Raw genomic sequence first — 12,288 nt, 5'->3', positions numbered from 1 at the left:
AAACCATTGAAGTTGGTGGGAGACATCACCAGCACGTAAAAGTTTTCATGAGGACACAGTTATACTAGATCTTAGAGGAACTTATAGCACATATTGTTGGTTTCTCTATAACAACATCTGAACAAGATGTGATTTGTGTCACCAAAGTAGTATAAAAAGAAGAAACCACATCCCTGAGAAACTTAAGAAGCCCCACAAAAAACCCACACCCCAGTCTGGCAATTTTTGAATGACCAAGGCTTCATGTAACAAACATGCAACCATCCTTGTCTATCAGAAAGATTCAGAAATCATTTAAGATTAGCACATCTAGCTCTGGGTAAGCAGGCAACACAGCACTATTCTGTTTTGCAGCTCCATCTTTAAAATTTTGTGACAAATCAGATTTCTTCCCATCCCTAAGCTGCACATTTTACAATGGGAAAAGGAGAGAAGGGGTAAAAAAAGGGCACAGCAAGGGGCAAAAACAGGGCACTCAATAAAGTATGGAGAGCCAGGAGCAGAACACCATAGCACAGCTGGCAAGGCGGCGGCCTCCAAAAGCCAGGCCTCCCCTAGCCCCGGAGCAGGATCAACAGGAGAGGCCCAGAGGCTGTGGCCAGGCCTACCAAGCCTAGATCACCTGTCTTGACTCTACAGACCTGCCTGGCAATCACATTAACCCTGGTTGCTGTCACTAGACCTGATCCTGACCCATGGACGGATGTGGTGGCTGGACCTTGTCACCACAAACTGCCCTGAGGCTCCGGGTGACTCTGGCTGCCATCGGCAGTGCGGCCTGCGCCCTGCACCGAGGCACGAGTGCCCTCAGGTGCCGCTGGGAGGCCCCTGCCTTCCCTGCCTCCTGGTCCTCCATCCCTCAGTGAGCCCCTGGACTCACTGCTCTTTGGCAGGTTTACTCTGAGAAGGGGAACGGGGATATCTTTCTGTATTTCTGCCCGAAGGCATGCTCATGACAATCGTTCTATGGGCATTAGGTCTGACTGTATTGGAATCGCCCAGCCTCAGTGTGAGGGAAAGTGTGGAGTTCACATGGACTTTGATTACAAACACTCTCATCTGAGACTTCATCCAGATCCTCCTGGCTGAGTCCTACATCAGTGGGAAGGGGCTGACAGCATTCTCACCACTGCAGCAGGTTATTGCACTGGGATCTGGAAGAACAGTGGGTGACAGAGAGGTCCTGAGGAATGACAGGAAAACACTGCAGGACACCATCAAAGACATTATTGATCCAGTCACTGGAATGAGAAGTCTCAAAATTATTATGATTAACTGCAGGCTTTACTTGAAAACAGAGGATCAATACTTAGCTTGGGAGGAATGAATTGGTGGCATAATAAGTTTCTCTCTTTGTGACATTGAATGATAAACTCCCAGTTCTCTTACACTGGGAGAGAAAAAACATGTTTTCATGTTTTCCTGTAAGTAAAAGTTCCAGGTTTGCCATCTTTCTGAGGATGCATACCGAAAATGAAGGCTGTGAGGGAGACAAAATGGATTCAAGCAGTGGCCAGTGCACTCAGCTGCATTTCTCAGACTCAGTGCTTTCAGGCTTCACAAGGGGAATACAAAGCCCATGTATACTCCCCCAGCTCAATTTACTGGTAAGATCCTTTGTGTGAACAAAATTGGAGGTTCTTACAAGAAGGAGACCAGCATATAAGAGAGAACTTCAGGAAAAATGCTGGAAGCAAGGACAGCAATAATGATGAGGCTGAAAATTTTAAAGACAAAACTCCAAAGGATCTGAAGAACACAGCAGTAATCCAACTAGAAATGCTGAATCATGGTAGTGAGCTATCTTGATATGGTTCTGCATTTGAAAAAACAATTTCTTTTGTTGCAGTTTACAACTATTAAAAAAGTAACTAGAGAGACAATTTGTAAGAGCAAATCAGAATCCAACCCTGCCCTTACTCATCAGCTTGTACTTGTTGTCATGAACACTCACAGCAGACACAAAAATGTCTTAAGTGTTTTAGTCGGGAATACATCATTTCACCATCTTTCTTCAAACCCTTCCACTTCCACAAAAAAAAAAAAAAAAAACCAAAAAAACCAAGAAACCCCTCCCCCCAAAAAAAAACCACAAAAAAAACCAAACAAAACAAAACAAAAAAAAAGACCCCAAAAAACCGAAACAACAACTACAACAACAAGTAAATATACCTTGAGCTTCATGATGCTGCAGCTTTGCTGAGCAAACATATCATTTTCTGTAATGAACTGAGTATATACCTACTTGGAGTACAAGATTAAAGCGATCATTTACTCTGAGTGCTATGTAATGCAGGCATAGTTTAAGATGCTTAATGACATCAAAGCAGAAAGAAATAGTGAACACAGAACATGAATTATTTGTATAGCCCAAACCATATAGACATTCGACTTATTGCTTTGTTTTACAGAAATCACAAAAATTTGTCATGCTCCATACAAGAAGCTTTTCCTCTCACTGACTTTGTCAGATGTTAAAAATGTAACATAAAAGATTTTTCTGTTCTCATAAACATGACTTGCCAACAAAGAAGTTTGTTCTGCATGAGGTACTACTGGATCAATAAGCAAAAGGCTGAGAGGAAATGTAACCTACCAAAGAATAGACACATTTTGCAGGAACGTTGTGTTATCATTAGGTATAATTGGGCAAATGGCAGTGTGATCTCCAAAGCCTCAGCTGATCATATTCCCCTGAGTGCATTAATAATTTTAAGGGAAAATGCATTTACTATGCCTTGCTTTATTGTACTGCTGAAGTGGAGAGCAGGTGTGAGAAAACAAACAAGTTTGTAATCTTTGCTTCCTTTGCAAATGAATTCCTAATCACTTTGGCTCTTATTTCCATAAAAGATTTAACTTTTTGATAATTATGAGAGCAACTTGGAAGCTCCCCTTTCGTGGCTCAGGTAAGCAGTTTCAAGAGGCTTTTAATTCCTAATACTAATACATATAGCTTATTCAGATCTTTCTAAAAAGGCAGATAACATCACGCCCACCCTTGACAAAATAAGCAAAGATCAACAGCACAATTGTTGCCATTCTAGACTTACTTGCCCTGAGAAGCAGGTCTTATAACATCAGGATGAAAGCAGAGTATCATTTCAGCCTTTGTCATGGGAATGTCTAGCTCTGTGCCAAATTTTGACCCTTCTGGATACATCGGATCAGTATGCTGAATTAAATCAACTGGGGCTGAGCAGCCCCTACAATTTATGCAAGCATGAATTTGGAGCAGTGTGGATAGGAATAAAGAGGAATGAGAGTGTCTTTTCAGTGATTGTGTGCAATTAGGTCTGATTATGGTTTACAGTGACACAGATGACACTGGTCTAACACCAGCTGCCCCAATTCTATTCTCAGTACCTCCAGCTGGGTGACTGTGCTGCAACTCTTGCACCACCAATTCATTCCAAAACCAGTGAGTTCTTTGAATGAAGAAACATATCAGAAAATTGTCACCAACTGCTGCTTAATTTTAGGGTCACCAATTGAGTATTTTAGTTTTCTCCCCAGCCTTTCTGCTCCCCTAAAGGCGGTTCTTCCCTGTGACAGATGCCCAAAGGAAAAAGGCTCCCCTGCTGAAGACCCCTGGTGGAAGCATACATGCCACCTGGCCAAACAACTCAAACTTCTTCCTCTGCTCTTCAGTGGCTAAATTAGGAAGTCAGAGTGCTCTTGTTTCCAAGTCTCATATGAGATGTGAGACTTAATTTAAAGACATCTTGTTCAGTCAGAAGCACCTAAATGGTCATTGATTGTTTTTCCAGAGTGGGATATGTAAGTCTCTTAAAAACCCAAACTGTTTGTTGTTTGTGCTCTGTTCCCATTGCTAGACAGGCTACAAGGTTTGTGTTAATATTACTGGAATAAGACAAATACAAGTTTGAACAAGTCAAGCCTAAACTCTTGCACTCCTGAGTACCAGGAGAATTGCCTCGGAATTGAGACAAAGCTGTTCAGGCACAGTCACATTAATTAGAAACATCTGCAAGGATCCTGAAGAAAGCACATCTGGTTGGAAAGTTTCCATCATCATTTGGATGCTGAAAATTCAATAACACAAGGACATTATTACTTTATACCAGTTAAAGATAATAAGATGGCTATAGCTCCCCTTTGGTTCACTGGGCTCTGAACAGCACAGCAGCACCTGCAGGTACAACCCTCTGAGCAGTGTTAAGGAAACTTCCATCCAGGAAGCCACTCTGGTATTCATTCACACTTGCACCACCTGAGCTGGGACTGAGGACCCTTCGTAGTTTCTACCTCACTCTCACAGTCAGACCAGGTTTCCTTACCTGGCTCAGACATTAATATATTTCCTGAAGTAGATAAACATTAAATAAGCAAAGACCTTTTAGCAACCTCTGGCAATATTAAGTAAGATGACACAATATCACTCATTCAACCTTGTCTTTTCACTTGGGTTCCTAGGAGATAGAAGTTAAATTCTGCTACAATCACAAACTTACTCTACATCTATACAATTTCAAGGGTTGAAGTTGATTCATATGCTAAAGTAGGGCTCTGCTTCTGCTCTCACAGCCAGAAAAAGAGGACACCTGGTACCTAGAAGCTGCCACTGTTCCATATGTTGTCAGACCTTCAAAGGACCAAAGCAACCAAGACAACAACTACTTGAGCAAACCTGGCTACTTCCTTTGTGTTTAAATGGGAAAGATAACTCTTTGAAAACATCACCACTTAACTGTAAATTCACTGTCATTACATTGGTTTTAATTTTTTGTGTTGTCAATTTGTCAGGCAGCTGAGAACTCTAAGAACAGAAGTTAGTGCAGAAGAAATAAGAAGTTCTGTTAGTGTAGAACTAACAGAAGTTAAATCTGCAGACTACAAAACTTGTAGTCTGCAGAACTTGTAGTCTGTTAAATTTTTAAGTAGGGAGGTCCAGACTATACCCCCTTGGAGTCCATATTCTGAAGCAGAAGTCCAAATAAACCATGATCTACTTGTAATCAGGTACTGTTTTACCTCTTAAGGTCCCCAAACTCTCTACTATTGTAGATCACTAACCCTGTAGTTAAAACATCTGTAGCTACCTGAGGCTGAAAAGGACTTAATAACCTTGCAATTTAAGTTTGCTACAGAGTGAGCATATTGCACCTGTCTTGACTGGCAAAACTGGCTTCTTTATCCAAACCAGGGAAAGAACAAGCTAACCCAGAGCCCTTTTTATGTATAGTTCAGAGCTCCTCTGTAACCACTGCTATATTGGGTCTGGCTGGGACAGAGTTAATGCCAGTGCCAGGCAGCCTTCATGTCTTGATAAGCTATTTCAAATGTCAAAATATTGGGTCAAATTTTTGAATAAAAGGATAAAATAAAAGGATAAAACATTCTATAAAATAGAATGTTATGAAAGCTTTAACTTTGTATTTTCCATGATGGTCTCTGAATCACTCATGGAAATGCAGGTCTGAAAGCAACTCCCAAGAGGTTTTTTTTTTTTCACTTTTTCTAGTTGCTTTACTTCTGTTACAGTTTCTAGATGTGTGAGCATTTGCTAGGATACCTATAGATCACCACAGAGGAAATTTAACAAAACGATTGCTTTTAATAATGTCCTTTTCTCATCCTTTAGAAGTAATTCCAAACCCTGCATTCTCTTGTACCACATTCAAGGAAGACATCACCAGCCATTCCAGGAGTGCATTCTAGAATTCCATCACACCATTTAGGTGTCAACATAGAACATTTCAAATCTGATAGCAACTTCAACAAGGAAAGAAAGAAATCTGGAGGAGAAAACTATTTATTAAAGGCATCAGCAGTTTGTAGAAAGAATCCTGTGAAATTGCTGATATTTAATATATGTATGATATAAAATTGTGGTTTTGTCACAACTGACCACACCAAAACTTCACCAGAGTCAGATTAAACAAAGGTTTTGTATTCTCCAATTTCTTTACTAACATTTGCATATCATGCCCACTGGGCTTGGTGAAGTCTACTTGCTCCCTAGGAAAAACCCCAACAAAATATATATAACAATTTTTACTTCTCTTGTCATAATTTGTTACTGTCAAAGCATATCACGAGCATCAAAATTCTCTGTATCACATCACTATAGCTTATTTGTGGACAGGGAACACAAAACTCAGATATTTAAGGGCTTATTTAATTCCAGTTACCATCTATGAAAAGTCTGACTCTGATTTTAACTACAGCTGGATTTTTGCCTCAATGAGTTACTGACAATCACAGAGCAATTCAATGTAAGAGACAGAAACAAAATCAGCTCAGTTCTCAGACTCCATTCTAACCAAATAACCATGCGGTCTCCCAGCTTGGTGCTTATAAAAATACAACATACATGCTGTAGTTTGCATCTGCAAACCATTCTCCAGCTACTTTTAAATGTATCTTTGTTCATGTTCAGGCTTTGCTGAAAACACCCAGGGGAAGAGAATGACACAAAACCTGAGAGGCATACAGACTTTGTGCCTCACAGTCTTCTCAGCAGAAGCAGGTGTTAAATGACTCAAGGAACTTTTACTCCAGTGCTACATGTTCATTCACTCAGCTTCCCTTGGGATGCACAGAGTCTGCCAGCTGGACTGATGAGAAGAGACATCCACAAGAATATCACAGAAGCCATTTCTAAAAATCAATACTACTCCTGGTCTCAGCAGATACCTCACTGACCTCATGTGTGCCTTTATTGCCCCATAAAGAACAATGTCTAGTATTTGTTCAATAATTACAATTCCTGCCCCCAAAATGGCATCTGAATACCTATTGATTCTCACTTTATGCTGTTTGCTCATAAACAAACCCATTAAGCACCCGGGGAAGAGTCCATCGTTATTACAATGACTATGAAAGTTATAAAGGTGCAAATTAGATAAAGGTCATTGTTGTTATGTAGCTCATAGTACAGTATGAAAATTGTCTTGAGCAACTGGTTGTGGAGACCTTCCTCCCCCTCCAAGTCTCTCATCTAATCCATCTAAATGACTGTGCACGATGGGCAAGGGAGCAGTTCTATACTGAGTACTCCTTAAACTTCCCTCATATTAACCAGTTAATTCACACAATCCACCAAAGGAAGGACTCCCCACCTACTGTGCTCTACACAAGCTACACATGGCAGCATATCAGATCTCTGCTGGCTTCTGTGGTTAGTCAAGTACAGGCAGTAGCACTTCCCAGGTGGCTTCCAGCCACACCTCTAGTGCCACAAATCCATATATTTGCTACAGTGAAGACTTGGGTTCTAGGTAAGAGCTTCCAGTTTCACTGGTATCATTGGTAATGGTTGCAAGTGACAGGAATAAAAATTCCTGTAGCCATGTGCCCTGCAGACACAGTGAGACTAATGGACAATACTAGAAACAGTAAACTGTATCATTAATATTTGCTAAGACCTTCCTATAAATGGCCTGTGCTGGAATCAGACAGCAAAGCCTGCATGTCTTTATCTTTCTGGTAATGGCAAGTGACCAGCTTACTTTTAAGCCTTTTCACAAACAAGGGTTTACCACTACAGACTCTTGCACTAGGCAACAAGAGAAGTACCGTGGTGGGGGCTCAGTGCTGGAAGAAACAGGACATGATAGACGAGTCACCTTCGTTTCCCTTCCTACGTTTTATGTTCACAGCTAATGAAAATGAATAGGAAAGCTGTCCTTATTATTCCTCAAGGGTTTTGGGTTTGTGATGACTTGCAGCCAAACCAGCTGGGCTATGATAAGCTGATCTGCTGCCCATAGTGAAGCCCCCCTGGCTGGGTGTGTTTACACAAAGGGATCACTTTTGCTGATACTGGTGGTGACCACAGTAGGCTGCATTTCAAAAACCTCCTTCCCGGGTCATTACATCCTCTCAGAACTGTCATGGTCCATTTACTTAGCAAATGAATTTTAGGGACTAGCAGACAGAAGTTGCTTGGAACCCTGCCTCCATTAATGATAAAGATTTAATACAAGGTTTGTAGATTAGGTATAATATCTTCTATTGTAGTGACATCTATTGCCATGAAAAGCTGTGATGTGAACTCTGAGGCCTTTTGGGGGTGAGCCTTAGTTACAGCCAGGTGAAGGAATAGGGCTGGAGAATCTGGTGAAATTATTAGAAGCTCTGCTGGGTGATGTTGAATAGCACTTGAAGCATGAACTGAACATGATACGGACGTGTAAAGGATTCCTTTTGAAGGAGGTGTTAACTGTGTAACCTTCAGTTAACACCTCCTTGTCAAAAATTCCAGAAACGGCAAAACCTTCTGCTCTGACCATAAGGCCCAGACTTTCATAGTTTTCCAAAAATAAAAGTGCTGAAGCCTAATTTTTGAATTCATTGAAACTATTAGAAAACCCTTTGAGGAAACTTAATATATGGAGAGATTAGGCCTTCTGTTTTAAATAATGAGTAGGGTGAGTATTGAAGGAGATTGAGAACATTTATTTCTTTGTGAGGAAGTCCTTAATAGAATTACTGAGTAAATTTCACATGGAACACATACACAGCTCCCCTCATCAATTTCAACCCAAAAAGGGAACTATTATATTAGAAGGAAAGGGCAGTATCCCACATATCATTAAAACTGTTGCCAAAAGGTGTATAAATAACATGTTGCTTGTATTGGCTAAATAGTTTCATTGTTCATGAGGAAGCAAACCCAAAGCATTATGACATTAATGCCACATATTGGTTTACTGACAGATTTTTCAATATTAAACAGCATATTAGGCAGCCAAAACTTGACAGGCTTAATTGTATACTTAAGAGTCAGACTAACTCACAGTTTATTCTTTCTGGGATGGTGGCAGTTTGGAATTAAAGATCTCAATGGATTCATTGTAATGATTCTTTATTTTGTAATTATCTCCACAATGTTTATGCAGAATCATTTCTATAGTTTTCTAGTCAAGTGAACCCTGTGATTTGGGAAGAAAATTGCCATCATCAGAAAGAATATTTCTGTGCCCAGATTCTTATTTCAGGCACAGTCCAGGATCTTTCAAAACAAATAATGTCACTAAATGAAACAAACAAGGCTCTATGCCTCCAAGCACCAAAAAAACCTTCCGGCTGCCCAGCCTGTTGTTTTTTCACAGCTACTGATGACAAGACTCAAGATCTTGTTCACTTCCAACAGTCATCAGATGAAGCAAATTTACAGCTCAGTTCACAGTGCCAAAATACTATGTTTGAACTGGGGCAAGTTTCATCATATAGCAAGAATAGATTTGGGGAAATTTGATTTAGAATGGTAGAAAACATTAATCTTACTTTTCAGAAGCAAGTCTGATTCACACTGTGAGGTAAATTGCAGTCAGTTGAATGGTTGTAGGTAGAAGATCACTACTTCCATAGAAATTAAACAAGTGACATGGTGATGTGCTTGCTCTGTGCCTCTCCCTTACACTCATTGCTAAGACATACTAATTCACAATTTGGTGTGAAGAGGCAGAAATTTGTGAGGTACAGTTGCTAAGAGATTAAGTGTCTGGCACCAAGTGCTTGAAAGTGCTGATTTGGATTTTGAAGTCCACAATCCTCATCTTGCAGCCAGTACTCCTGTCCAGTTTGCTAGGAGCAATCAGGAGAGAGCATATTTGGATAGTCTGCCTGTCAGTCCTGGCTGCTTCAGTTGTCAGGTACAAGGCTCCAAAGCTCCTGAAGGCTGGACACAGATGGTGCATCCCCAGTGACTGGGAATCGGCGAGCACAAGTAAGAATAGGATGTAAAAGCAGAATGAAAAGTTCCAGAACTGTTCCTTGTGCCTCACTGCAGAACAACACCCTTTCAAAATTTAGATATTTCTATAGCAGCTTTTAAAATTAAAGACATGTATATCTTATTGTTGCTTTTGGCTGTTGTAAAAGACAGCTGTTCATTTAAAATTATTCTGTAAAGTGACCTCAAGCCTGGCTTTAAGGATGCAGCACAAATGTGATTGCTGAAATGCTGTATTTAGGTGTGAAATGTGGTAGTTCAACATCTCTGTGCAATTCTAGAACCTACCACAGACTTAGATGTGGACTGGGAGCCAAACCCTGTGCTGATACAAGCTCTGGGCAAGTCTGGTGTGTCAATGTATTTTTGACAAGACAAAAAAGTATAGCTTGGAACACTCTGGAGTTTGAGAAAACAAACTCTCCCTCCTACCCATGAATTTGTCTCAGTGCCATGAGTAATTGTGCAGTCAGCGGGAGGAAAGAACACTTACACTCATAAAACAAACCTCCAGAAATCTTTTAAATAGAAGAATCACCTGTAGGGAAAATGAAACTGAAAAAAATGTAGCTGGAAAAAAGCAAAACAGAACTCTGAAAGAAAGGATATCATATTAAAATCAGACAGTTTTCCAGCTGTGAAATAAAAAAAGGACATTTTCATTAAAAACCCCGACTCTCTGAGGTGCTGAATTTTAAGTTTCTTCCTTTAAACAAAGCATTAAAACTCTACAAAATGAGTGCAAAATAAGATAAAATAAGTCTGAGCAAAGAGGCAAAGCTGGCCAGACTAGAAGTTCTGGGCATTGCACTGTGAATATAATTTTGCACCTGCTGAGGAGCTTTGCATTGGGATGTAATTGTAACACAGTACTTTACACATGTTCTCTAAAAGTAAGCTCAAAAGTGTGTCAAGAAGCAGATTTAAGGAGGATAAAACCAGGCAGTTTCCCATTTCATCAATGCCCACTTTCATAGGGCAATACAGTAACTCTTTAAACTCAGGTGTTGTACCTGAGGGACCTTATGGAGTTACTACACCTAGGAAATGCCAAGGAGTTGTCCCCCCATATGAGCAGTACTGTGCAGAGCAGTATCTTAAGTAGACAACAGGTTAAAGACAGGGAGTCTTATTTCAAGTCACAGTAGCAGAATGCTTTTTGAAGCACATAGCAGCAACATAAACATGTCTTAATATTTAATGCTATACACCTCATATTCTAAAATACTTTTTGTGGAAGCCTATGCCAAAAAAATATGGAACTGTGAGCCAGAAACTGAATAGTGTCATTCAGAATAAGAAACCAGGGTATACACTTATTTAAATCTAATCCATTACATTTTTGCCATTGTTTTTCTTCCCTAGCCTAATTAATTACCTTCTTTTACTCTCTGCTTTTACTCCAAAACACTTACTTACTAGAGGACAAACAAGCTTTGTTTTTTTAAGTAAAGAAAACCTTTTCTTTATGCTGAGTTACATAAAGTTCAACACAATCTCTTTAGAGAATGGGAAAATAATGGTTTCTGGGAGCCGAGCAGGGATATATGGAGGCCAGCAGATAACTGTGTGAATCTTAAATGCATTTAAAATGCAGTTTTCTGAGAGCAGTAAAAAAAAAACACAAAAAAACCCCCACATCATATCCCCTAAATTACCTCAGAGCTGTTTGCATAAAGGGTCCAGAGGCAGTAGACTATAAGTACAGAGACGTGAGCCCTGCAGAGAGCACACAGCAACGCTTCTGTTGGACACTCCGTGTGCCTGCAGCAGCAAAAGGGCAGCTGAAGCTCAGGTGCACAAACAGCTTTAAAGGACTTGGCAGATGCATCAAGCAAAAATCTGAAACTACAAATCAGGTAATTTATCAAATAATTTCCTCTTTAGCAGATTTTATCTTTCTGTCTAAAGATTGCTCTGAGTCAAATTGCCTATGTGATGTTCTTAGGGCTGTTACTCAAGGATTTGATCAGAACTGATAAAAACCTGGCAATAAAAAAGGTAATGAACTCATTTTCTATTTGGGAAATTTGCAGGACTTCATAAAATTGTGCATTTCTTTTATGTTTTGAAGATATAAGATAAATGACTGCTATAGTAGTATTAAAGATGTATTCAATTCTACTGAAGGAACTCTGCTTACTGTAAAATAAATCCCTAAGCATGTTAGGAATTCAGTGCTAGCTAGAAGGAATAGGAAAACACTTGGTATCTGGGCAAGATGTAATAGAGGATACAATTATTATTATGTCCCTAAAAATATATATAAGGTACTTCCCTCATTTCTTTCCACACAAGAAATTTCCCTGCTACACAGAGCATAGCTGTCTTCTTAGCCTGACAAATACCCAAGCACATGGCTACTTTAAATGTATAGAAAAAGATAGCAAAAAACTAGTGCATTATTTAGGTTTGCCTTTAACTAAAGGTGGAATGGAAGTGCTGCTAATCTCAGTACCATTTAAAATGAACTCTTAGCAAAGGGAATTCCCTGATGGTGATAGTAGGTATGTATAGATGTCTATACCTTGTGCATACAGAGTTCAAGGGGGAAATGATATTTGCCTCTTGACAGAAGGCAGAGT

The sequence above is a fragment of the Serinus canaria genome, chromosome 12 (assembly GCF_022539315.1).
Source record: "Serinus canaria isolate serCan28SL12 chromosome 12, serCan2020, whole genome shotgun sequence".
In the NCBI taxonomy this organism is placed as follows: Eukaryota; Metazoa; Chordata; class Aves; order Passeriformes; family Fringillidae; genus Serinus; species Serinus canaria.
This window is presented reverse-complemented; position numbering follows the sequence as displayed.